At 36.8% G+C, this 26,896-nt stretch overlaps 2 protein-coding genes across 3 annotated transcripts in view; one reads left to right on the top strand and one right to left on the bottom strand.

Moving 5' to 3' along the window:
• The window catches only part of LOC135198026 (uncharacterized), a 90,453-nt gene that overhangs the window by 4,967 nt on the left and 58,590 nt on the right, over positions 1-26,896 (top strand). The window lies entirely within an intron of this gene.
• LOC135198027 (uncharacterized) overlaps positions 1-26,896 on the bottom strand; it is a 441,956-nt gene that overhangs the window by 376,541 nt on the left and 38,519 nt on the right. The gene's annotated exons all lie outside the window — the stretch shown is intronic.

The following is a 26,896-nucleotide window of genomic DNA, read 5'->3' as shown; positions in this document are numbered from 1 at the left end:
ACGGTCCAGACCTTTTTTTTTTTCTCTCGCGATATCTTCCGATGCCTTCTCCCAGACATTCTCCCAACGCTCTACCTGTAGAGACGAGGTAGGTGGAGAAGTGGGTAAACTGGGGTGGGGCGGGGGACGGGGTGGCGATGAGGTGCCTGGAATGCTTATTTAGGAAAGGGTTCCGTTATGTCATCCTCAAAAGCCTCGCATCACTCTTGGCCCTCTGGAGTGTGACATCATTGTTCATTTTGGTAATGTCTCTTGCATTTTTTCAATACACATTAAGCTGCCAATAGAAACAAAGGCAATACATTTCCTCAGATGTGACTCACTGGGTGGAATAAGTGACATAAATTCGTGTAATTTTAGCTCATTAGAATAGTCTAGTCTGGAGGAAGTGAAGTCCTACATTGGAAAAAACAGGAAAACTGGGTGTTATTCTGAAAAAATACTAAACTTGAATTATTCAGATTGCGTACTAAGTTATCCACGAAAATCAGAATTCGAAAAAAATTAAAAAAATAGAAGTTTGTATGAAATGAAAATTGGCAAAGACCAATGATGGAATTCCTATTTGCCCTTTTTGTTGATTATGTTTGTTATTGCAACATCCATAGCAATATCCTTGAAAACATCGAAAATATACAGTAAATCTGCGCATCTGCTGTATATGAGTTAGTAAACGATCTCTCTCTCTCTCTCTCTCTCTCTCTCTCACCAACACACACACACACACACAGACAAAAAGGGGAAAAACACGTTCTGTAAACATTTCAAATACCCCTAAAAGAAAGACAAGGACTAGAGTAGTTCAAGTGATTCTGTACAAAACAAAATGTCTTGACGAGTAATACAAAATGGGAAACCCCGCCGTCCATGGCCATTGCATTCGCTTCAGTGAATATTGATATCTTCATCTCTCTGCATCCACATCTACACGAGAACACACAATCTGGGGCAGGTTCTGACTGCAGGCTCTGACCTGCCCCTGTTGGATGAAGTAGCCAAGTAGCTCTCTCATTCCCTCGCGCCTCCTACCCTACTTGTTGTGCTATACAGAAATCGTTTGTTTGTTGGTTTGTTTGTTGAACACCTTTGATGATTAACAGTTTTAATAAATTTAACGTGGCGAGGTTTCCTCTTGTAATCTTCACTCACTCAGTCATTATTGCAAATGTATAGTTGTATTAAAAAAAAAAAAAAAAAAAAAAAAAAAAAGCGAATCTAGTGAGCCAACTCAACCTCTCCAAAAATGTGGGCAGGTTCCAACATTTCAAAACATTTTAGGAAAGCAGCGGAATTATGCAGCTAAAGATAAGATCAGAAATGATAAATGCTGATTACTATTCTTTTCTTCTGTTCAATAATAAGGAACTTATTTTACATCTCTACTGAAGATATCTTGACTTGCAAGATTTTTTTCCCCCTTTTTGATCAAGAGAGTGAAGTTATGGAAAATCCTTATTGTAAAGTATTATGACATGACGGTATCATCTGTTAAGAAGCGCGTTACATGAGTAAAATTGCTTGTTTAGCCTGACCTTAAGCCTCCTGTGAATTCGAGGAGATTCCAGAATACGTCAAAGGAACTTTGCAGTCAGGAGGTAAGCATCACAATCCTCCCTAACTTGGCATGCACAAGAAAATGGCAGTACGACGCTTCCGTATTCGGAAGGGTCGGCGCCGACGGTCGGTCAGGATCTTAAGTCGGACTGGTAACTGAGGGTCGACAGAGAACGCTGGTCAGAAGCTCGGGTCGAAAATACAATAATACTGTACAACCGGTCAAGAACTTGTGAGGAACTTGTAATGGTTGGTCAGGAACATTCAGAAGGTAAAATCGTAATCGTTGAAAATTTGCGTGACTTGACGTCACGTTTGTCGTGTAAGGGTTCACACGGTGACATCTGAGTTTAATGTTTATTTGTTAAGAATTGGGATAGAAAACTCACGGGCAAAAAGCCTTTAAAAGAAACTCTCACATATGAAAACTAATGGGAAAATTCTCAACCCAAGAAATTGGAATGAGAAAAAAAAATTTCCTCGAGTACAGTGTGCTTGGATATTCTTCTAATAAAAACACCATTCTATTCTGTTAAAGTGATAAGCATGAATGCACGAACGTACTTATGCATGTATGTGAGTATGTATGTATATGGAAATACACATTTTATACCTAAAATCCAACGCGTCCGAAGTACAGGTACCGTAATGTAAGGAAGAACGCAAACTACTATGAGATTCAGGCTCTCTGTAACACGGTTTTTTGGACTTTGCTCCTTGTCAAAGCATCGGATGTAGCTGAAAGTTGACATATGTATATTTTACAACCACACACAAATTTTGTCAGCATTATCAATAACCTAAACCCAATAGTTTTAATTTTTATAGAGTAAAAATGATCTAGCCGACGCCATGGCCAATGATTACGAGCCAAGAGTCGAAAAACATTCATTACGTAAGCAAGGTAAACAAACACCTCTTGACTAAATGTTGCCCCGCCCATCCACCAGACAGAAATTCCATCGGCTCTGAAACCCAAAGACTTTATGAATGGCGGAACGATACATAGATGTGGGTCGGGTATCAGTGCTAGCGTAGTAATACTACTGTAGCAGTAGTGCCGCAACAGTATAGCAGTAATATACATGAATTAAACGTTTAGGCCAACTGCTGGGATCCTTGAGGATCATTTAGCACTTCTTACAATTACTCGAGAAATGAGTTTTTATAGCCAGAAGTTAAATTTTCTAATCCAACAATGCCCATGGTAGCCTTCAGTGTTATCCTGAATTATAACGAGGCGAAAGTGGGTGGAGCCTCATGAAGTCATCATTCTGACGATAATTATTGGTGAAGGTTTAAAGCCAATATACGGTACCGGCTATTTTTTTCAGTAAATAGGTAGATAGCCAATAAATAAAAATTGCTTGACATTAAATATAGCAGTTATAAAATCAAGCTTGTCTACTATGTTTTTGATAATTACCAACTATTCCCTACATCTTGTCAATCTGATTGTGACCTATAAAGTAGACTGTAATTTCTTTGGAAACTTATTTTGAGAGTTAGAATAATAATCGAAGTGTTTTTGTATTTATTAACATATTTTGTTGGTTTGTTCATTATGACAATTATCAGTGGAGAGGTTCCAGAGTTCATAAAGGTGTACTGCTTTGCTTGTATTTAAATTTGTTTGTCTTGTTGCCAGAGGTTTAGCCTTTGTTACGTATAGCCAATCATCCATCGAGAAAGAGGGAAGAAATGATGTCATAAGTTACGTAACGAGTGCGTTCGAAACCTTTTCTCTGAGTAAGTTGGCCCGTCTTCAAAAAAGGTCACTTTTACATTATAAGTACCAAATTTATTCAACCTACGTAGTGCAGAATACACTCAAAATTTATGTGTTGATATAATATGTATTCTGAATAAACGTTATATTTATGAAATGCATAGATAAAAAGTTATTGCGAAAAAACCGTGTTACAGAGGCCCTGAATCTCATAGTAGTTCCATACAACGGGAAAATGCAATTAAATGACTTCTGTGGTGTTAAACAAATACAGGGTGACGGAAACTGTATTCAAACAGACACCCACAAAAACGTCCACACAAACATACAAGGGTCGCACTTACATCCCATCCCCACCAGATTACGAAATTTCAAAGGAGAGCGAGGAGATGAGAAGTCTGAAAGAATGAACAATGGGAAAGAAAGAACAGAGAGGTATTTTCAAACACAAACAGACAGAGAGCAAGAATGAATTGAAGTTCTGCAAACGAAGGAAAACTTAAATTGAAATGATACAGAGAACATTTTCCATAATATAAAACAGACTAAGGAGACCCGCTGCCAAGCAAAGAATGTCTGAAAAGTTCGGCTGCTTACGGGAACCAAAAATGAAATAAAACTGAAAAAATTCCGAAAACAAAATATGAACGCCATTTGGTTCAATCAGCCATGACCTACCAAACTTACTCATGCCATTTGTTCACTGCAAAACTGGAGTTAAATACAGACTGCGGTTTCAGGAAGGTGTAAACAAACCACAGAGTTTTGAAAGATCACACCTTCATTTTCTTTGCCACGAGGATTCCCTTTCAAACAGAATACAAATATGTTATGTTCAGTGTTATTTGTCCAATTTTTCTAGGGATAGATACGATTTTCGTTCTTTGGGAAAACTTTTATAGGAAGCTAGAAATCTACACAGAATACCATTGGTAATAAAAATTATTCATATAAGAATATTTCATAGATTTCAAAGACAAAATCATTGTAAATGTCACCGATTATTGAGTTCCTTTGAATTTAATATTTCTCATAGTAAATCCATAGATTTAAAAACACATTATATCCCATAGGTTAAAATTATGCAACTGAAACTGTTCAGAGTAATATATATATGCTGAAAAAATCACCGTAGATGTACGTGACTTCATTAAATAAGTGAATACCACAGGAAAATGATAGTCAGAAATCCAAGCGCTTTCGTCTTTACTAAGACAATGTCTTAGTAAAGACGAAAGCGCTTGGATTTTCTGCCTATCATTTTCCTGTGGTATTCACTTTATATATATATATATATATATATATATATATATATATATATATATATATATATATATATATAAATAAAGTGTATATTATACATAATTGTATATGTATATATATATTACATACGGTATATAATGCAAAATTACGTTTCCTTATACAGTATACATAATGATTCTACTTACGCATTTTTGTAGGTTTACAGTAAAAGCATTGATCCTCATCCATCATTCAGAGGGGATTTGAAAATTATAATAATCTGACCGACTTGAAACATCCTTATAATTACATTGAGGAAAATAGGTTCCCAGAATAAAGATAACAATATTGGCATACCATACAAAATTTTATATCAAATCGACAAAAATACAGTCAACCTTTACTTCAAAGATTGTATTCAAAAGCATTATACATGTCAAAAATAAGTCAATTACCTTCAACTTTTATAATAATACACCACGCATCGTACAAAATTCATCACCTCTAATAAAAATGAAAAAAATGCACTCAACCTTCTCTTGAAAAGAAAACAGGGTCTCAACATAAAAGTCGGTGAAAAAATACACATCCTATCTTGAGGTCTTCGCAAGATTTAACACCATAACAGTAAACTGAACGATAAACATCCCGCGGTATGCAAAAGAGAATCGGCCTCTGGTCCCGCCCACTTCCTTCGGGGTCATCATTGTATTTCCACCTATGCCAACTACCTTTGTTCTAATATCAAACAAGTACGGTAAATATGCGGAACTATGTAATCAACAGGGAATAAAAGCATTATTACTATTTTTGTTACTCTGACGCTCTGCCTATCAATTGTATATCATAGACGAGATTAAAATTTCTTGCTTGCTTTAAACGTAATACATTTTTCAGACGTATTAATTTAGAAATGGTTAACCTTTAATGAATGCTACTAAATGTAGGGTGTGATGATAACGATACTGTAGACATTCTCAAGTAAATATTGGTAGTAAGTACAAAGCAGCTGTGCTCATCTGCTTCGCTTGAAATATCCCATTGAAGAAAAAAAATTCAAAATAGGAATTTCGACATAAGAGTAAAATTGAAGCTTGGAATCATTCAGTGAAGATTATCGTTAGTGTGTGTGTGTGTGTGTGTGTGTATGTGTCTACCCGAGGGAACGTGTGTATTTCACTAAGCGGAATCTCTAAGCCTCAAAACTTAACCGTCTGGGGTCCAGGTAATTTTTCCACATTGCAATTCATTCCGGTCACGAATAAAGGCGCAAAAAAAAAAAAAATCCTTTATCCGATGGGTTCCCTGGTTGAGGTCAATGACCTTCAAGGGTTATAATTAAGATTTGTGATGAGTAGACTATAGAACAATGATTATGAAGAATACACCCTCCCACACCCATATACGCATATATATATATATATATATATATATATATATATATATATATATATATATACACACACACCCATATACGTATGTATATATATATATATATATATATATATTATATATATATATACGTATGTACGTATGTATATATATATATATATATATATATATATATACGTATGTATAATATATATGCATATATATATACACATATATATACATACATACACACACACACACACACACACACACATATATATATATATATTATATATATATATATATATATATATATATATATATATATATATATATTACAGTTTGTGTATGAATTTATGCATATAATTTACTAATATACTTACAATTACACAATATACATACTATATTATATATATATATATATATATATATATATATATATATATATATATATGAGAGAGAGAGAGAGAGAGAGAGAGAGAGAGAGAGAGAGAGAGAACACTTTCACGCTGAATTAACCATCATTCCCACCTACCATTCAGCCTAATCGATGCACATAACCGAAAAATTAGCTCTTTGAAAGCGTCTGAATCACAGACGGTTAACGACTTATTATTCCCAGGATCGGACGGTCTTCGAGTCACTAAAACCTGCAAGAATTGCTAAGTGTAAAAATGGTATCCCACGAAAATTTCAGACCGAATACAACTCAAAAGTCATACCAAATGTTTTCTTGAAGGAATTAGATGTGACGTTTCTCACATGGAAATAATTCGCAAAATCTAGATGCAACATCACTTTTAGTTATAGTAATGGGGGTAGCAGATGATACCTGCCTCTACACAAATAGCAGAGATACCTACAGTAATACAGGTTTGCAATAGTAGTAGTAGTGAAAGGAGAAACACCTTTGCATCGCCCCACCAGCAATCATGAACCTAACGGTTCGACAATTTACCACCAGGCAAGTATAAGTGGTAAATAAGTAGATGGCAAAGACTAATAAATTACTTGACACTAGACCACAACCGCCAGGACAGCTATCATAACCTTTGACGTAACTAAAATACTGAGATAAAAATTTACTGAGTTATTTTGTTGAGATGAAGCTGAGGTTGACTACTGGTGGATATGAAACTTTAATCCTGGGCAAATTGGAAATCTCCAACGAGTTTTTTTTCCCATGATTCTTACAACTTTTCTTTAGGCACAGACAGTGATGTGTACATTTCGCTGCCAGTTCAACTAGTCTCACCTTTACAAGAAACAGCGTTCAGCTCTGTGACTTTACATAACTTGCGATAAGCACTGATCCAGACACTTTGGTAATTTTTCAATATATTCTGATACTTTATCAAGTAATATCTAAGTGAAGTACCAGGTAAATCAGGTATTCTCTGTTTACCCAATTGCAGCGGCAAGCTCCTGAGGGGCGTGACCGGTATGGTCTTGACCTGCCACCTCGGTGGGCGCGAGTTCGATTCTCGGGCATGCCATTGAGGTAATAGAAGTTCACTCTCGACGTGGTTCGGAAGTCACGTAAAGCCGTTGGTCCCGTTGCTGAATAACCACTGGTTCCATGCAACGAAAAAACACCACAAACAAACAAACCAACCAACTGCAGAGGCGGTGGTTCCATTTTGCAGGAGAATGTTAATTTCTATTTAGATCATCGTTGGAAGGTATACTGGTTGTTTATATTCCTTGAATACAGCGACATTTAAATCCACCATCGGCACCAGTGCCAGTCCCAGAAGGAGTGCGTGCTACTCGCTTTGTACAGCGTCAGCAGCCACATTCTGTTGAGTTACCACGGCGTCACACTGCCACTTCCTAAGACACTTCATTTCCTTTTTTATAGTCGGCCTCTGCAACGTCATGTGTTTTTACTTAACTTCTTCATTTACACTGCTGATTTATCCTAGTCTTTACTAACATGTTATACTTCTTGCTCTGTTTTTAAATTCTCATTCGCGTTTGGGGTTCTGTTCTGTTATTGCTTGCTTTGCAAATTAATGGCTTTCAGGCTTTCTCTGAGAAGGCAGATTTGAATAATAATAATAATTAATAATAATAATAATAATAATAATAATAATAATAAAATAATGCGAATATTCTACAGAAGGCCATCTTAAGTCAGTGACATCTCTGTCAGCACTGAGAAAACAATCTGAATACAACACGTTCCAGCACCACGACTTCATTTCACATCGGATATAACAAAAACACCCATTCCGTGATATGGCACTGATAAGAATGAAGGCGAAACCAAAATGACTGAGGAAATAAAAAAAAAATCATCCCTTGATATCCATGACATTCCAGAGCTAATAAAACCAGCCATCCATCGCATCATTCCTTGGCGGGACAGGAGATGGGATTGAGAGGAGGATGTTCAGTGAGAGTGAAGAAGAAGAAGGAGGAGGAGGAGGAGGAGGAGCTGAGTGGACTATTCAGGAGTTGGAGGCCGGGGGGAGAGGAAGAAGAGCCAGGGGTCACTGAACCCCCAACCCCATGTTCGCTTATGGCTTACACAAGGATCGCCTCTCCTCCGAAGGTAAGGGAGTTTACGGAGAGAATCGTGATTAACAAAGGAGGAGGATCATTCTTGCGTTCACCTCTCTTAACTCGCCTTAATTTCACTTAACTCGCTTTAATCATTTCAACTACAGAGTTCAGGGGTACGAATATCTGCAGGGTATTTAAGACAAAAAGAACACAGGTTGTGATAAGTTGGATTTTTCCAGCAGTTCAGGAACTAACAATGGCAATCTGAAGTTACTGTTAACATGATAACGTGACTGTAATAGAGACATTTCATACAGGTAACATCACGATGACAACGGGAAGTGTAGGCACCATCAATATCTTTTTGAGGTCAAGCGACGCATACCATGACCTGTTTATTGGCCGGCTGTCATGACGCCCGGGGCATCGGGTTCACCTGACACCTCTGTAGGTGACCTTCATTCGCCGTGAAAATTGGGTTTCCATGACAGTTACGGGCCTAATGAGCTGAGATGACTTACAAGCTCCCTTACGTGACGACTTATCGTTGTAACAGAAATTGAAAAGGCGAAATGACAGGTGGTTTCCTATCGTGAGACACTAGATGACAATTTTACGTTCGTCATATTAATTTCTTCACGAATTCTTGCAGCATCTTTAACCCATTTAATTCTGAAAAAATGCAAAATTGAAATGACTGACACAAATTCCAAAGGAAACTATTTATGACCCATTGTTGAAGACGAAATAAACGTATTGTCATCATTATACCACTAACGGCTCTTCCAAATTAAAGTCTCTCATTTTTTAATTTAACTAGTTCTTTATTGCTCCGGATATTAAGGAAGATAAAGGCGATGATACATATATCTACCACGAACGTTTTCTCATCGACGTATATGAATGAGAATCCTCAATATCTCGTTTCGCTGTATGTGAGAATCTAAGTTAGTTACCAGCTCAGCTTCGCGAGAGAGAGAGAGAGAGAGAGAGAGAGAGAGAGAGAGAGAGAGAGAGAGAGAGAGAGCAGAAGTAGTCATTTAGACTATTATCTGTAAAATCCATTGTGACACAGCAACCCTAAGCAGTGAATTATGGACCTGGTAGATTTAAGGTCAGAGTGGGGATGGACATGGGAGGTCGGATACCTTCTTCCCAAAAGACACCGAGAACCGGAGCTTTCTGGAAACACCCACCACTGAAGGAGGTGTATGGGTGGATAACTAGGAGTTAGGTGTAGTTATGAAACAAGCTGATTTTCTTACGAAATATCACACACATTGTTTAGCAGGTCTGAGGAGGAGTACTGGGACCCGCAAATCGCTATGAAGGGTTTCTGAAAGGCATAGTTAGCCACTGCTATATTCCTTCTTCACCTGCTGAATCATGGGTGAGTCACTTCAGCAGAAAAATTTCAACATTGCCTACATCGCATATTACGTAGGAGGATCATACACAATGCAAAGAAACTCCCCATAAACACTTCACCAATGCCTCTGGCATGAATATACTCCCATTCTTATTCATTAAAGCGCTTCCATTTGAATACCTCTAACATACCATACATTTTCATCATAAACATCATAAATTCTTGGTCCACACACCTTCGTCCTCATCTAGATTCACTTTGCTCTTCCCCAATCAAACCTCTATTCCTAAGTCTGATTTTATCAGTGAAAATCCAACAACACACCTTCGCCTGAAAACTGTAACCTCTCGCCTTTACCTTTCTTCATTGCAAAGAAACAGTTATTCCTCTTATCAATTACTCCTTTGGGATCTTTACCTCATTTAGGCATACCTTAGATGCCCTGGTCAGTCAGTCACCACCGGCACCTCTCCGTTTCCTTCTCCTCTTTTCTCAACACTTCAGAATGAATGTGGTGTCTGTGTGTGTGTGTGTGTGTGTGTGTAAGTAGGGGCGAGGTGGTGTGAATCATTATCAATTACCAAACCACAGGCGATACAGACACTTGCAACAGACCTTAAGAGGTCTGAGTCAAGAGGCAATAAGCCATAATGCGGCCGGAAAACCAACAAATTGCCTATGTAAAAACATTAACAACCACAACTAATAAAGATTTGTCCTGTAAGGCATCGGGGTTTATGTAAGGCAAGCTGCTGTTCTTGTTTTGCGCACAGAGGTTCACAGTTTAATCATCATAATTCATAAGGAATGATATAACAAGCGCCGAAATGATATAATGATCGCTGTGATCTACGCCCAACTCCTCCTGACGTGGGAACCCCTTATTAATCACGCGAAGGTGCTACCTGCAAAAGGCGTTGTCTTCAGAAGTTCATGTCACTGAGGGGTCGCATATGAATGGCATCTTGTTTCTCTGCGGTTTCAATCTCCTTAATTTCACCAGGGAATATTGGGTTATAACGGGCTTTTCCTAAGTAGTCTGTCCACAAAAATGGTGTCTTGACGTAATCGGATTTATTCTTGTTTATTTCTTGACCGAAGCAAAGGTTATTACTTTCATTTCGAGCTGGCTCTCGCGCAGTGAATCTCGTGTGTCATCAAAACAATGTCTTGCTTCTCTACAACTTGAATTGCTTAATTTTCATGTTCAAAATAGTGAGTTATACCTTGAATTTTTAGTGGAACTGCTTTTACAACCAAGTGTTGACTCCGGTTTACTGTTGAGGATGTTCCTGTAACCATTACCGCTCGATATTCGCGATTAGTTCCAGTAGATATGCATTAATATGCCGCTGCAGATTAATAACGAAATACCGTTATCAGACATTAGAGTTCACTTCTTATCTAATCCTCTTTGAACTTTCTCTCTTTTTCACTACGCTTCCGATGAAATTTATCTGTTCAATGAAACATTACTTTTATATTACTGACCACACAAAATCGACTTTCAACATGATTCCCTTTACGTCATTCATTAAATTTATTGAAGTTAAAAATAACTTGATTTTGTAATATTATTTCTTCCTCTACCGTTACAATTCTAGTCAGTTCTAATTCTCGTTACCTTATAGCATGCATTCCACTGAGCTTATATTATATATTTATTCTTTTCATGTTTAGAAAATCTTAAGTTACTTGCATTTATTCATATTTTGTTAAACGATTACAGTTGATTCAATTCATGTTGAAATGGACGTTAGTTTATCGTATGCCTTACCAGTTTAACCCATGTGGAGAACCTTATTAGCTTAAATAATAGTTCAATTGAAGTTGAAAATCTTCAAATTAAAGTTATTCATTCAGTTTATGTTAGAATCTTCGGGAGTTCAATAATACTTAGTTTTTTATATATATACAGAAGTGGGAAGTTCCGCTAGCAACCTTAAATTACGCAGGCGGTTCGTTCGTGCGCATACTCAGCCTGAGAGTGAGAGTCCTTTCGATGATTGTAATTACTGAAAGTTAGTTCAGCCACTTCCTGTCGAACCTTAACACGGAGAGACTGTTGTCACTTTTATTCTTTTCTGGTCCCAACCTGTTCACGTCCCGAGATTTATGTGTTTAATCGTGCGACGGATCATGTTCGGCATTTTTCTTTCGTCACCTTTGGCTTCCGGGGGCGGATTTTACCCAGAGGTTTGTGACGGCTTTTTCTTAGCAGGCATCAAACGTTAAGTAAAATCATTTTATAGCGAAATGAATATTTATATATATATGAAAGATAGACAATTTTATTGATGTTCATCTCATGATAATCGGTCCTTTGTCCCTTACCCTGCCAACCCTAACACTCTCTCTCTCTCTCTCTCTCTCTCTCTCTCTCTCTCTCTCTCTCTCTCTCTCTCTCTCCTTCCATTTGGGAGCCTTTAAACGGATAACCAAGAAAATGAATTCAGTGGCACTACAATCAGACTCACCAAAACGATAGTATTTTCAAAGCTCTGCACCACTCATTCTTATGGAACAAGAGTACCATTTCCGGCTTGAATGCTTCGAAGGGTTGAACACTTCCGGCAACAATTCAAGTTGCTAGTCAAATACTAATTGCAGAAGTCACGGTGTTTTATTCTGCACTCGTAGATTATCCCTCAGTTTACAAAAAGCAATATCTCAGACATCTTCATTCCTCATAATGCAGATTCAAGAACACCGAAATAATTGTGAGGTTTACGGTGCTTGATTTTACACTGAAAAAAAGTCTAATAACGACAAAAACATGAAAAAAAAACATTATTTCACCATGTTTGCACTACTAATGCCGGTGTTTACAGTCAGACGGACGGTACACTATAATTAAGAATAAGAGATTATCTCTAAAAATAGCATATCATTGAAATATATTCTAAGTTCCCCTGTTTATATATATAGTTCACTGTAGACTTGAATGCATAGCCAAAAAAACAGCAGATTTTCAAAACGGAAACTGGTAATTGTGAAGTGTTTCCTTCATCTACTTCCATACTGACATTTTCCTTACTGATCAAGAATTGTGAGAAATGTTGAATTACAGTTTATTCCGAACATTCGGTAAGAAATCTGCATAATCCTCATAAACCTAATTTACAGTGAATTTGTTTAGGTACCATGGGGCTGTTTGACTTTAGCTGTAATCTTTGCCAATGCCATACTGGCAAATAAAGGTTGGTAGTATATCTATTTACTTAAACACTGCTCCTTTTGTCGTTGCACCTGACGTGCGAGAGGTTCATTAGTCCTCAAGGATTTGTAGTCGAATCTACTTTACAATCCTTCCCATGCTATAAATGACACCTATGGTTAAAAAAACAGAGCCCAGATCACAGCAAGAAATTCTCCAAGTTGATCACTCCGCAAAAAACAAAAATGAAATACAACACAGCACAGTTCAATTTTTTTAATTTCCATAAAAATCAAGAACATAAACCATGATCCAAACTGTAGACTTCATGGATCTTCACTTACCAAATGTCCTAAACTTCCCTGCCATTACGTCCGCTAGTCCGTTCGCCAGTCCGCCTGTGGTAACGTAAAGCCCTTCCCTTCCCCTCCCTCTTAAGCATATAAATCTATGCCATGGAGAGTAACCTTCAAGGTGGTCATCTGGGAGCTCCAGCGTTCCGCTATGTGACTACAAGACCCCACTTTACTGTCTTCCACCTTCTCCCTCCTTGTCTCCCTCCAACCCCAAAAAAGGCGTCCGAGAAATGTCCGATGTGTGGGAACGACATAGAAAGGGGGGAGTTATTTAATCAAGGTGAATAAGATATAGAAAAATCCAAGGGGTGTATTGCGAAACTTTTAAGCGGCGCTTCCATGAAGATTTGTTTCTCGAAGGATGTTGCAATAAACATGGAAAGGTATTGAACGTCATACAACAACAACAATAATAAAAAGCCAATTGCGAAGAATCATAACCTAAACATGCAGAACGCTGCCTTAGTTTCATCTAAACAAATCGAACAACAAGGGAATATCCACTTCCGAAAGTGATAGTATCACAAATAGGAGAAGTCCACTGTCCACCCCACCACCAGCACCCCTACCCCCTCCCTCGCCAACCTCTCCACATTCAGAAAACCCCTAAAACCAAGACCCAGTAATTACGCAAACGAAAAAATTACCGCCACTTCCTGCGCTGGATCATTTTCTCAATAAAGTTTGGCTAGCCAGCTGAGGTGTAGGGACTATAAACATCGGCCTAAGGAGTCCGTCCCCTAGTGAAGTAGAGGATAGAGTAAGGGAAATAATCCTCATGAGAAACATGAGGAAATTACCGATATATACTAGCATATCTACTATATTTAATCCGTGAGGTAATACATAACGTAGGAACTTGCTGACAAATGCTGATATATTATAAATAAATGGTTCAGTTTAACAACTGTGCTGGAATGTTAAGAAAAAAAAAAACTTCAGGAGTTACCAACCTAATCTGTGTCAGAAAAGAACAAAATCAAGGGCAATCCGGTGATGTCATAAAGGCTAATAGCGTGTTTGAAAGCCATGAATACAGAACACGATGATCAATAAAAATATAGACGAAACAAATACAGATATCACGGTACATATAAAGTATAAAAGCTAAGACAACCGTAAATCACAAAATCAGTACTAAGAAACCCACCGTGTAAGATAATCACATAGAACGCATTACCTATCGCAAAAATGTAGCAACGGTAATACATATTCCCGAAAAAGTAGCTGTTAAAGATTATATCGGCCACGAAGATGAATATTCCCATTTTCCAGGCCATGATCAATTCTTCATACTAAACGTCAACAACCGCCAAACAAAAACGGATAATGAGCAGATCATAAAAATGCTTGTAATGTAACCTTTAAGGAGTGCCTGCTAATAGGACGGACCTCGTTATGTCCATATGTAGACCAGGATTGAAGAAAGCAACAAAAAAATAAAATAAAAAGAAGAATTTCTGCCCATATGAAGTCACAGCATTCACAACTGACATTTGTTGCGTAACATTCAAGTGAAGCAAAGATCTCTCTCTCTCTCTCTCTCTCTCTCTAACTGCGGCCTCTGAACGACCTTGAACTTGCAATGGCAGCTGCTGCAACCCTCGTCTGGTCAAGCATCTCTCGAGGGTAAGGTCGCCCGGGACGCTTTCGGTTCTGGCAGTTGTCTGGACTACGGTAACCTACTCATTGCAGGAGAATATCGATTGAGGGACTTTGTAATACGTATCATACGAAGCATTAACCACCGCGAGGCAAATTGCTATATTCAACAAGGTCATCATGCACCCCGGGTAGAGAAGCCGACGTTTACGGTGAAACGATTTCCTTACGTGGAAAAGTGGTCTTTTTTATAGCTCTCTCTCTCTCTCTCTCTCTCTCTCTCTCTCTCTCTCTCTCTCTCTCTCTCTTTATTTTACTTTTTTTTTACTTATTTTTTCCAACAAAGTCGAGTTCTTCGAAGCCAAAGACCGGAGTAAAAAGATCACTGTAAGAATTGGGAACATTTGATTTTTTTTGAACTGTTGAACTGAAAAAAACAGGAAATGCCTATGAAAATTAACTCACCCAAGGAATTTTTGTTCGATAAAGAAACATTCTGTGCTTCGTAAAAGAAAAAAAAAGTGATATCCTAACAGCTGGTTTTCACACTTGTAAGTGACAGTACAACTCAAACGATGCATTGCCTTCTTCATTTTACATTTAACATTAACTCGATAAAAATATACAAACGACACTCGGAGCATTGCCTACTTCAGAAAGGATGTAGAACGTAAGTCGATGAAAACATGGTATTTGTTGTACATCCTTCCAGCAAGTTTTATGTATATTACGAAACAAAAGACAGGCCCCAAATCAGAATCCATAAATCGCCAAATACCAGAATGAAAAATAAAGCGAAATATGCCATTTAGCCAAGAGATTAGCTTGAAAAAAAATAATTAGTATAAAGTAATAAATTCAAAAGGAGAAACAAGGAACACTCCTACACCAATGCTACACACAAAAATAATACCAAGAGGAATATATAATAGTACAATACAATGTAATATAATACAATACAATATAATATAATACAAGTCTTACAATGTAAAAAGGCTCGTCATTTTCTGGCGACCTTCAGAAGGAATATTCAAATCGATGGAGCGTCACCGAACGAAAAAAAAAAATCTATTATAAAAAAGAAGCGTGATGTTTTAAGGTCATTAACAAAAGAACCGCAGGAATTCCGGTGGAGGAAGATCAAGTGGGAGGAAGAGGGTAAGGAGGACACGGGCAGAGGTGTGTGCGTGTTAAGTAGGGGGAAGGGGGAAGGGGAAAAGGGGTTAGGGGAGGGGAAGGGCAGGCTGGAAGGGTGAGAAAAGGATCTTCTTCATCTGATGCTCCTGCCACTGAACTGTCAAGGTCAGGGGAGATGGCTTCCCTTCTCCTAAAGTAATCTTTCCTTTCGTGACTCGAATGACATAATATGAAAATAGAAAATAACGAATTAATGTCCCTCGACAAACAATTTTTTTGCCGATAGGTTTCGGTAAGTCTTTGTTTCGTTGATTCTACGAATTTATTTTGGGGTGTGCTTGGGAGGATATATATATATATATATATATATATATATATATATATATATATATATATATATATATATATATATATATAATGTGTGCTTTTCCTAACACAGGACTTGTTCCTTTATCGACGGGTTAACGACACCAGGGTAGAGCCTTCTACTTTTCAGTACGTGACTCGGGGTGAGATTGCCAATTTCATGGCTTTTTCATAATCACAACTAGTAATGATATCTATTTTCACCCCAGTCTACAGGGTGGAATCAAACCTTCGACCTTGCGAATACGAGGCAAGTGTACTATCTAAACCGCACACATTCCATACATACGTACAAATTTATATATATATATATATATATATATATATATATATATATATATATATATATATATATATATATATATATTCCACCTTTCTTTCTTTGGTTGGTTGGCAAAGCCTCGAGAGTTTTGCCCTTCGTACAAGAATATCATGACTCGGGTCACACGTATCAGGAATCGTATGTGGAAGAAACCAGTTTCGGGGTGAGTGTTCGGGGAAAATAGTATTCCGTTGCTTGTTCATGTGGACAATTTCATACCTTTCTTACCATCTGCGAAATTTTATAAAATTCAACTTGAAAGAATGAGTCTCATATTCCCATTGTCATGATTTCATCTTGATAAAGTATTTCCTTGATGGAAACCTATGTAATTTTTATAAAACCTAAAATTAACAAACATCCAATTAAATATATATCCCACATAATATATACCATGGCATTAGTTCCAGAAATTCTCGTTTCAAAACGAAAACTGCATCACAGTACTATATATTTCTGCCCTTACCAGCAAAAGTATTCAAGCTTATAAAAATCAGAAACCATCGGAAACCACAGGCATCAATTAAACACTCTTGGCATCTAAGCCAAAGGGTTGAAGGCATCACGTAGAGCCTGTAAGATTTTAAGTCTTCTTTACGACCTCGTTCAGTCCCATAAAGTGATTCTGAAGTTGCGTACTTGTAGCAACGCATAATAGAGAGGCGTTGCATTCAGATGGAGATGATAATCCTAATTTTATTTTTATATTTTTTTATCATGCTAAGGCGTAAATATGGTTAATCAAAGTCTTCGTTTGAACCACCTGCAAAACCTAGATGCCGTCCCAGCTTTCTGCCTTTAAATATAGCACATAGACAAAAAAACAAAAAACAAAAATCATCAATAATGCTATTACCCAAAAGTTTAATATACATCCAATAATTGAAGTAATCCAGCACATTGTTTTTCGTTTCAAACCCTGCATTTGCCATGGCTAGTATTAAGCAGGTTTTTAAACGGATATTTTGAAAATAACATTTTAAGATATGGACGCCTTAGCCAAGTACTTTCCAAGTCATACTGGCTTCTTATGGTTTGTTTTCTATATATTTTTGGTAGACGAGGAAATATTGACGCCGTTCAGCATGCAAATTGCTCCTAATCATTATCTTTTGAGCAAGAGTATGTCCATTTTCTTTAAAAGGGCCTGATGGATTCTAGATTGCAAACAAACTATTGTAATTTTGATCCTTATCTTCTGAAACACTCCCCCGCGGATGATAAATCTTGTCAGAATACCGTTCAAGTGGTGCCTTTAATCATGGAAAAATTCCACTCATAAGTCTAATGATTCCCTCTGTAATACTTCAATGTCCTTTAAATCATCCATTCACAATAACACTTACCGAAATATGACCAAAATTAAATACTCTAAAACTGAGGTCTCGTGATGACGCTGACTTTCTTTTCAAAAATAAAAATTGCATGTCTAAAATGGTAAACCACACCAAAGGACGAAAAATATTTTGTAAATTACTCTGCGAAGCCGGGCGTTCTGCTCGCTGACGAAAAAAATAATAATTGCCTGGAGTCACCTGATATTGAAAAAACAAAATTGTCTCGGCGATATAACCCGGTTATATAAAATAGCGAAACCAAAAGGTATTCTCGCCGCATTATGTAATTATTAGATGAGTCAGAACACTATATCCCAGAGTGTAATGATTAATTTCTTGAAAAAAAAATAAAATAAAACATAAAACCAGATATTCAAGTCAAAGCCCTCCGATAACAAACTGGAATTTTCTTATACAAATGTTTCAAATAGAAACAGATCCTAACTCCAACAAAGTGATAAGAAATTATTGCTGTTACCAAACTTCTGACCACTCACTGTTTTTTTTTTTTTCCCTGCATCGCTGAGTGTTTTAACCTTAATTTATACTGCTAAAGCATGACTCGCTGTAATTTTTTCTGTCCTTATATAGAACTAGCATTGAGCGATTCTATTACCCTTATTATATGTAAGACCTGTATCTGTGATTTTTTTTTATTGCTAAAGCAATCTTCCATGAATTTGTTTCAAATACAGTATTACTTTAAGAATTCCTGTCGAAATATTAGTGACTCTCTTAAATAATTCTGCTTTCAGTGACAAAAAACCTCATCATTGTTTTCATAACCCCTGAGGTTCCCCAAGGTCTCTGCGGGGAGCCCAGAAAAGATCCCCTCGGCCAAACACACGGGTTCCTCGGTTCACCGGCTAGGCACTGGCCTCCGGAATTCCCTTGTAAGCACCGAAAAGGGCCCCTCTGCCGGACTGGGGACCCAAGGCTCCCTACGAAATTCCCGGATGAGTGTCTCTAATATTAAATTCAATTTGCTCTCATAATGGAAAAAGGCACACCACCAGATTCTACTTACTGCAATTCCTCGAAGGCGCCAGATCCATTCATCAAATTGCCTTGAGGTCAGTTTGACAAGACAAGAATTTTGCTTTTAAAATTTCAGGAGGCGGAATGGATCCAGTCTTCGAGGAATCTCAGGAAATATTAGAATAAAAACTGTCTCTAATCAATATCATACCATATTAAGACAATTATTACAAACACTCTCTGGGGATCCCGGAGGAAGCCTACGTAGCTTCCCAGTACAGCAGAGAAGTTTCTCAGGTCTCTGTAGACACGATTCTACAGAATGGCCTCTTCCCTGATTTAGCTAGGGGAGGGCATAGTGAATTTTAAGGTCTGGGAATTAGTAAGAGTTAAATGTAAAATTACCATAATATCTTCTCTCTCTCTCTCTCTCTCTCGTACACGAACACATTCCTGAAACATCACTAGGCTTCTAATCATCCACTAATTAACAAATATCTATCAGAACAGTAAATAATACTGACGACTGATGATTACACTAATTATCTTCAAGAAAATAATAAACGTCTAAAATGACAAACCACACATACGGACGAAAAATATTATAACGATTTTGCAAATTACTCTTCAAAATTCCAGCGTTCTGCTCTTTATCAACACCAATTGCCTGGAGTTGTTTAGCATATTAAAACACAGAAAATTAGCTGAAAATGTCATTACACAAGAACATCAAAATGCTGAACCATAAAGTACGATCGTTGCTTTAATCATCAAATAATCCAGAACTTATACCAACTAATAAAATAGGCAGTATATAGAAATAAAAAAAATAATAAAAGAAGTAAACCCTCTAGTCCATGTGCTCTGATATTAAAATGATATTGACTTAAAAAAGGTTTACAAGCGATTATATATATATATATATATATATATATATATTATATATATATATATATGTGTGTGTGTGTGTGTGTGTGTATATATATGTATATATATATATATATATATATTATATATATATATATATATATAGCGAATTTCTTACTGACCTCTGCCTCTCATTTTCCTGTGGTATTCGCTTCTCTACTGAAGTCGCGTGCATCTATTAGATTTGTTTTGATTTACGCTGCAGTTCGCTATAGTTTCATGCTGTTTCTAGATTATGGATAGGCTAGTAGAATGAGTTTTTTTCGGTAATAAACCAAATTAAACTCGTTATTACAAATACCTCTTTGAAAAGTCCAGTCTCGTGCCCCCAATTCAGAAGCGGAGCCTTCTGCTACATTCCCAGGGGAACACGAGGGCTACTGCTCTACACAGTGGGTCTCTTCCCAGGCTCAGGTGGGAGATTCAATAACCCTGTGTTGAGTCTGTGACTAAGGGGTCCTCCTCCAAAGCTTCCCACAGGAGCTAAGGAAAATATTGGGGTTTGGGAAAGCGATGTTGGGCTTCTGAATAGGAAAATACTAGTAAAGAGCCTGTGAAGAATCTCTCTCTCTCTCTCTCTCTCTCTCTCTCTCTCTCTCTCTCTCTCTCTCTCTCGTGAAGATAGAGTTAGCAGGACCATCATTTTATCATACGGCCATAAATCTTATCAACCAAACCAAGCATGTTGTTAAAAGGAAAATATATACTATATGTCGATAGTTATAAAACCAAAGTTATTAATAGCACCTAAGATTTATATGTCGACAGTCATAAAACCATAGTTATTAATAGCAGCTAAGACTAAGTGAATTTTTATGGAACGGTTAATTATTACCATTCAATGAATCTCCTGGGATAAGTAAGAAATACAAGGCAGAGGTTTGTGAAAACATGTATAATACATAAAACGAAGTGGCATATCTATCTGTCAGCTCTAACCTTCAAATTCCCAGAGATTTCCCACAATCTCCGGCGGCTAAGGAAGCACCTCCTTGAAGAATGTCAGGCTACATTTCCGCAATCAAAGCATTCACTTAATGACGTGATTAGAATTGGTTCACTCGAGATAAAAATGTTCATCTCAGAGAAACGTTATTCTAAAGGCGAAGAGCAAACACGCTCGGTTTGAACAGCCGAGAGAGGAACAAACACGAAGCGCTGGTCAAACAGGGAAGGAAGAAGAGAGGAATGGCCATAATCAAATTAACAATGAATGGCAGAGCAAATAAGGATCGACAAAGAATAGAAAAGCAAATAAGAACGCAGAGAAACTGGTGACAATGCCTTGGAAGAAGAATGCTGGAAACTAAATGAATGATTTTCAATGTTTGCAAGATTTAGGAAGATTTTTTTTTTTTTGTTTTTTTTTTTTTGCAAACATCATGCGACATGATGCTTAAGGTTAGTTTACAAATAACAACAGACAACTCGAATGCTTGTAACTGGCCAGGAGAGAGCTATTGCTACATACGTAAGGGTTCCTTGTGACTACATAACTTCCATCTAACTTCGACGGCTTAGGAAATTAAGATATTTATGAAGCAACTATTTGTTATTCCTACGCCTTCAAAAGTATCAGAACTGATCTTTGCGAAAATACGAGGCTAAAATAAAGTGAATGGTATTCTAGTGATTCGTGTTGTGTGTGTGTGTGTGTGTGTGTGTATGTGTATGTGTATGTGTGAAAATTTTGAGAATGAAATTCCTAGATTCCGTTCAAATTTTCGATTACATTTATACTTTAGCGGACTACCAATAGTTACCCGACAGTAGTACCCCCTTCTGGGAATAGAGTAGAATGAGAGAGAGAAATGCTCATATCGATCTGTGATTGAAATTCCTTTTCACCTACCGTTTAAGAACTAGTTCTTCAGTTCAGCCCTGTGAGAGACTAAATCATATTTTAAGATAATAAAATCACCGAGACCAAAGAAAAGATTGTAAAATCAAGAGGAAGTACAAAGCGAATAAATGTCAGGGTATTTCTGCGGCTTACGGCCTCCTTAGAAGCACATCAAAGATACTTCAACAGGGATGCATCCTAACCTAAACTAACCCTACTTTAACATAACCTATCCTAGGGCGCCGTGTCCTGACCTGGCCAGTATGGCTTCAAGATCTCCATCCATACCCTCTCCCACCAACAAGAAGTAGGTAAGGAGAAAACACCATTATCACGAAAAGGCAAATCAGCAGAGATAAAGATAGTGAGGGGGAAACTGCACATGAATAGTGCACAAGTGATTAAGAATACCTACTTAAAAACGACATAGACATCGCAGAAAAACAAAGAAAATTCTTAGCTTGAAAATGCACATTCTACACCTAACTACAAGTAACAAACAGCTTTCAAAAGTACTAAATAACTCTAGCATGGCAATTTCCATTCTTTCCATCTATCGCTCTTTTTCCCTTCCGTCATGAACGCAAATCACTCTGACCTTCACTTTGGTAAGAATCTCTTCTTCTTCTTCTTCTTCTTTTTCTTCTTCTTCTTCTTGGTGTGAACATCCCAGGCTTGAAGTACACAAATTCTAGTTCGAGTTCGTGCTGATGGGACCGTCCCCTGTGACATGACCATTAGCGGAGGGAGTTGGGGAAAATGCGTTACACTCTCTGCACTAGGTCTCTAGCTGTGTTAGGCCTCTATAAAAAAGTTTGTATACCCATATATGCTAAGACACACATACACACACATGCATACACAAAGTACATAATCATCTACATAAATATATGAAATAATGTATGTTCCGGCGATGTGGCCTGGGAGACCATTTAACACACGCACACAGATGTAGATATATATATATATATATATATATATATATATATATATATATATATATATATATATATATATATATATGAATAACTTGATCACGAAGTATATAAAACGTGATGCTATGTATAAACAAAGATTTTTGCCACGAAGGAAAAAATTAAAAAGCGAGATAGCTGACAGTCGTGTTCAGACCCTTTACTAAGGCAAAAGTGTCATTCCTAACGTTATCCTGCCATACGGTTCTTGACGTTCCCCTCGAAATTTTCTTTAGATATATGATAAATTCTATTAAACAAGCTTTGTCAATCTTGTGGTGTTTTCCTGATTAATATAGCACCACCTGCGCATTATAAGTATGTCAAGCATCTGAAACTTTTCCTCCTGCTCCAATTACTTTTTTATTATGAAATCTATGGAAAGACCAACAGCAAAGGTGAAATAATATTTCATTGCAGCACCCCACTATTTAATTAAAATTCCTTCATCAAGACCCCCCTCAACATTAGTTTTCCATCTGCTTTGTTCATGAATAATTTCAATTAGCTTTATATATTTAAAGGGAATGTCATAATGACTTAAGACCTTCATAAAATAAGTCTGTAGACGTTGTCCAACGACTTCTCGTAAACAACAAAGCTATCAGGCTATTTTTAAATTCCGTACACTGCTACACAAATATTTCAGCTGTATAACTCCGGCCTTTTTTTTAAAGTAGATTATTCATCAAAGATCCTAATTTCACCTTCTTTCCCCATTATAACTAAGTGTAGTGCCTTAATAGCTGCTACATTCAGTCTGTTTGGTGCCTTAGCTTTCACATCCAAATCCCAATCACTAAACCTTTTTCCCTTAATTACGTAATCTGCTGAGCCGTCTAGTTGGTACACGAGGTGTCATTTTAGTTTAGGTTAAAATCGTCGCTTTTATGATTCCATGATAACCTGATGCTTTCAATCCCTTAAGTTACCCTATATATATATATATATATATATATATATATATATATATATATATATATATAACATACATTCATACATACGTACTCGTATATATATATAATATATATATAATACATATATATATATATATATATATATATATTTATATATATATAATATATATATATATATCAACATCAGTACCAATGTTAACATTCATCACATTACCTACGTAATGACAAGATCCCACCAGCCATAACACAAGACGCAAATACGATCGATTGCGGTAGCAACCGGAACTGCGACAATGACTAACAAATAAAATCCAGTACAAAGAAGAATCAATCAGGTGGCAAGATATGCATGGAGTCTCTCCTTGGGAATAAACTGGGAAAGTGAGATTCTGGCCTAAACCACATGCTTCAAGGCAGATAAAAAAAAAAATGCATGAATTCCACGAGTATTTGGCTTTAAGTAATCCCATATTAGTTCAGCCCCATAAATACATGCGAACTCATAGACATGCGTACATTTAATATATATATATATATTATATATATATATATATATATATATATATATATATATATATATTTATATATATACATATTTATATATTTATGTGTGAGTGTTTTTAGTATATAAAAAAAGGAGTTTATCTAAATGTCCTTGGCATTCACTAGCCATATTATAAAATTAAGAACAACCGACTCTCCAGAATAAAATAAAATTATCCTACACAGGAAAGTCTTTGAAGAATCCTCAGGAGAGATAGAGAGAGAGAGAGAGTTTCAGATTTCCAAGGAAACGTAGATATGTCAAGAAAACAAACGCCACACTTTTCCTTGAACTTGAAAAACTGACGGCCAGAAAAAAAAAAAATGGCACGGTCGAAATGTGAAGTTATCATTATGGTTAATGATCTCAGTTTTTTGTCGACTTTTGCCGAGAAAATCCTCGTCGCCGACCAAACCACTTTCCAGAAATGAGGATACAGGTGTCAGTCAATATATACCAAAGTGAAACCAGGGCAAAATGAAGAGAATATGAAAAAACATTAAACCCATTTTCAGTAATACTTTCACAATGGATTGCGCTTTAACGGCCTTTGCGCTCTAACATTTAAAACATTGTACACTGATCATTGAAATTCATAATAATTAACACTAAATAATGCTAATAAGACAATTTTTTTGATATAAGCTATTATAAAATGTAATCTTGTAAAGATTCATTTATATATATACTATATATACATAACATATATATATATATATATATATATATAATATATATATATACATTTTTTACCTGTGTATATGTATGAATGTAAGTATGTGCATACACACCTGTACATATATATATATATATATATATATATATATATATATATATATATATATATATGTATATATATATGTGTGTGTGTGTGTGTGTATACATATGTATGTATGCATGCATGCACATACTTACATTCATTCACCCAAACACAAGTCAAAGAGCAGCAAGTAAACGGGTAATATTTAGTTTATATTTTTGCATTGCGTATCAAAATTAACGTTCATTAAAATACCTTTGATACGTTATCATCGCTCTTATATACTTCGTTATCAATAAAACCTCATGATAAAAATTCACTAAAGCATAGCGTATCAAAGCATGAAAAAAATTATACATTTTCTAATGAAGTTATTCATGAAACTGACTTTCAGAGTGAAATATTAAATCTTATTCCGAAGCCTAATCTCCATCTTTCTGGGGGCGTGAAATTTACGCCACTCAGGGTTCCAGAGCTTCCCATAGGCCAAGATAGCCTCAGATAACACCCTACCGTGACATAACGCCACATATATCTTGACGTGACCTTTTTTTACAAGCCTTCCCTTTCTTCCTTTTAGTGAAAGGAAATCTACTAAATGGGTATCTCTTATGACATGGACGTTCTCTATTTTAGAAATGGGTATTTTTGCCTTATAAAATTTTGGGGCCAATAATGGAAGTCGTTTCGGAAAAAGAGAAATACTCCTTTCCCTTGCGCTTTAGAAACGTGAACATACAAACAATCTTGAATTACAAAGTATCAGTCAAAAACAGTGAAACTAACTTCACTGAAATCATACAAGAACCTAGCCGTACTGAAAAATAATCTAGTCCTGAAAAGGGTGATAAGAAATCCCTCTTCATTTACAATGCATGAAGCAAAACCACAAACGTTATTTTCACCAATAATAAGACACAATGGAAGCCCGTCCCCTTGAAAGTACGAGTGCTCACGTATCGTTACACATGTGATTTCTGTAAGAAGCAAGCCGGTGTTCTCAGAAACCACCCAGGCAGCCTCTCACCTCCAGGAAGGAGCTCCCTTTCCCATGACCTTGGGACACAGCGGGAGGAGGAGGATGAGAAAGATGAGTTGGAAAGAATACCTCATCTACAAGCTGCTCGACTCCTTCACAAGGAAGGGATGTTCATACCAATGTCAAACGAAGACAATTATAAAAGATGCGAGGAAAAAAATCAACAGAACTACTGCAATCAAAAGGCACTGATCCCGCTCTCAAAATAATCGTCGAAGTTACGTGATGCCAATTTTCTTTTATCTCAATGATCCTACACAGAACAATCTCAGATACCTTTACAAGTCTTTTTACAACTATTCAGATATCAATGTCCAACAGCCAGAACGTTCATTATGTCGATTCCTTGAAAAATAGAGAAACTTGGGATTTACCCTGTACCTATTCAAAATGATTTTGATGATGTCAAATGATGCCAAATGTTCACGCACCAAACCCTCTAACAACAGAATCACTATTACCATCAGATTTCTTCTCGCATCTATTGAGGAAAATACTGCAGTCGGAGACATTATTATATCTATTCTTATTTGAAAGAAAAACTCCCAAGATTTGCTCTGTGCTGAAAGTGACAGTCAAAACCCCAACAGGTAGCGGTCATAAAGACTTACTTTACGGACTGGAACATAGGGTAATTTTACTTTCTCCGGCGATGAAATTACATTAAATGGCTATGCTTCCGAACACGCAACGAGAATTCCACGACAGAGAAGTCAAAGTTAGTCCTCTCTTTGTCCTCTGAGGAAGCTGCCATAATATCATAATCTGCCTTTCTCACGCACGAGATCACTTCCTGTCCATCCACGTCTCCAGTTTCGACTTTCACACAGATGCAAATGGCTACAATATCAAGGTTCACAGGCC

Source organism: Macrobrachium nipponense, chromosome 21, assembly GCF_015104395.2.
Source record: "Macrobrachium nipponense isolate FS-2020 chromosome 21, ASM1510439v2, whole genome shotgun sequence".
Taxonomy (NCBI): domain Eukaryota; kingdom Metazoa; phylum Arthropoda; class Malacostraca; order Decapoda; family Palaemonidae; genus Macrobrachium; species Macrobrachium nipponense.
This window is presented reverse-complemented; position numbering and strand designations above follow the sequence as displayed.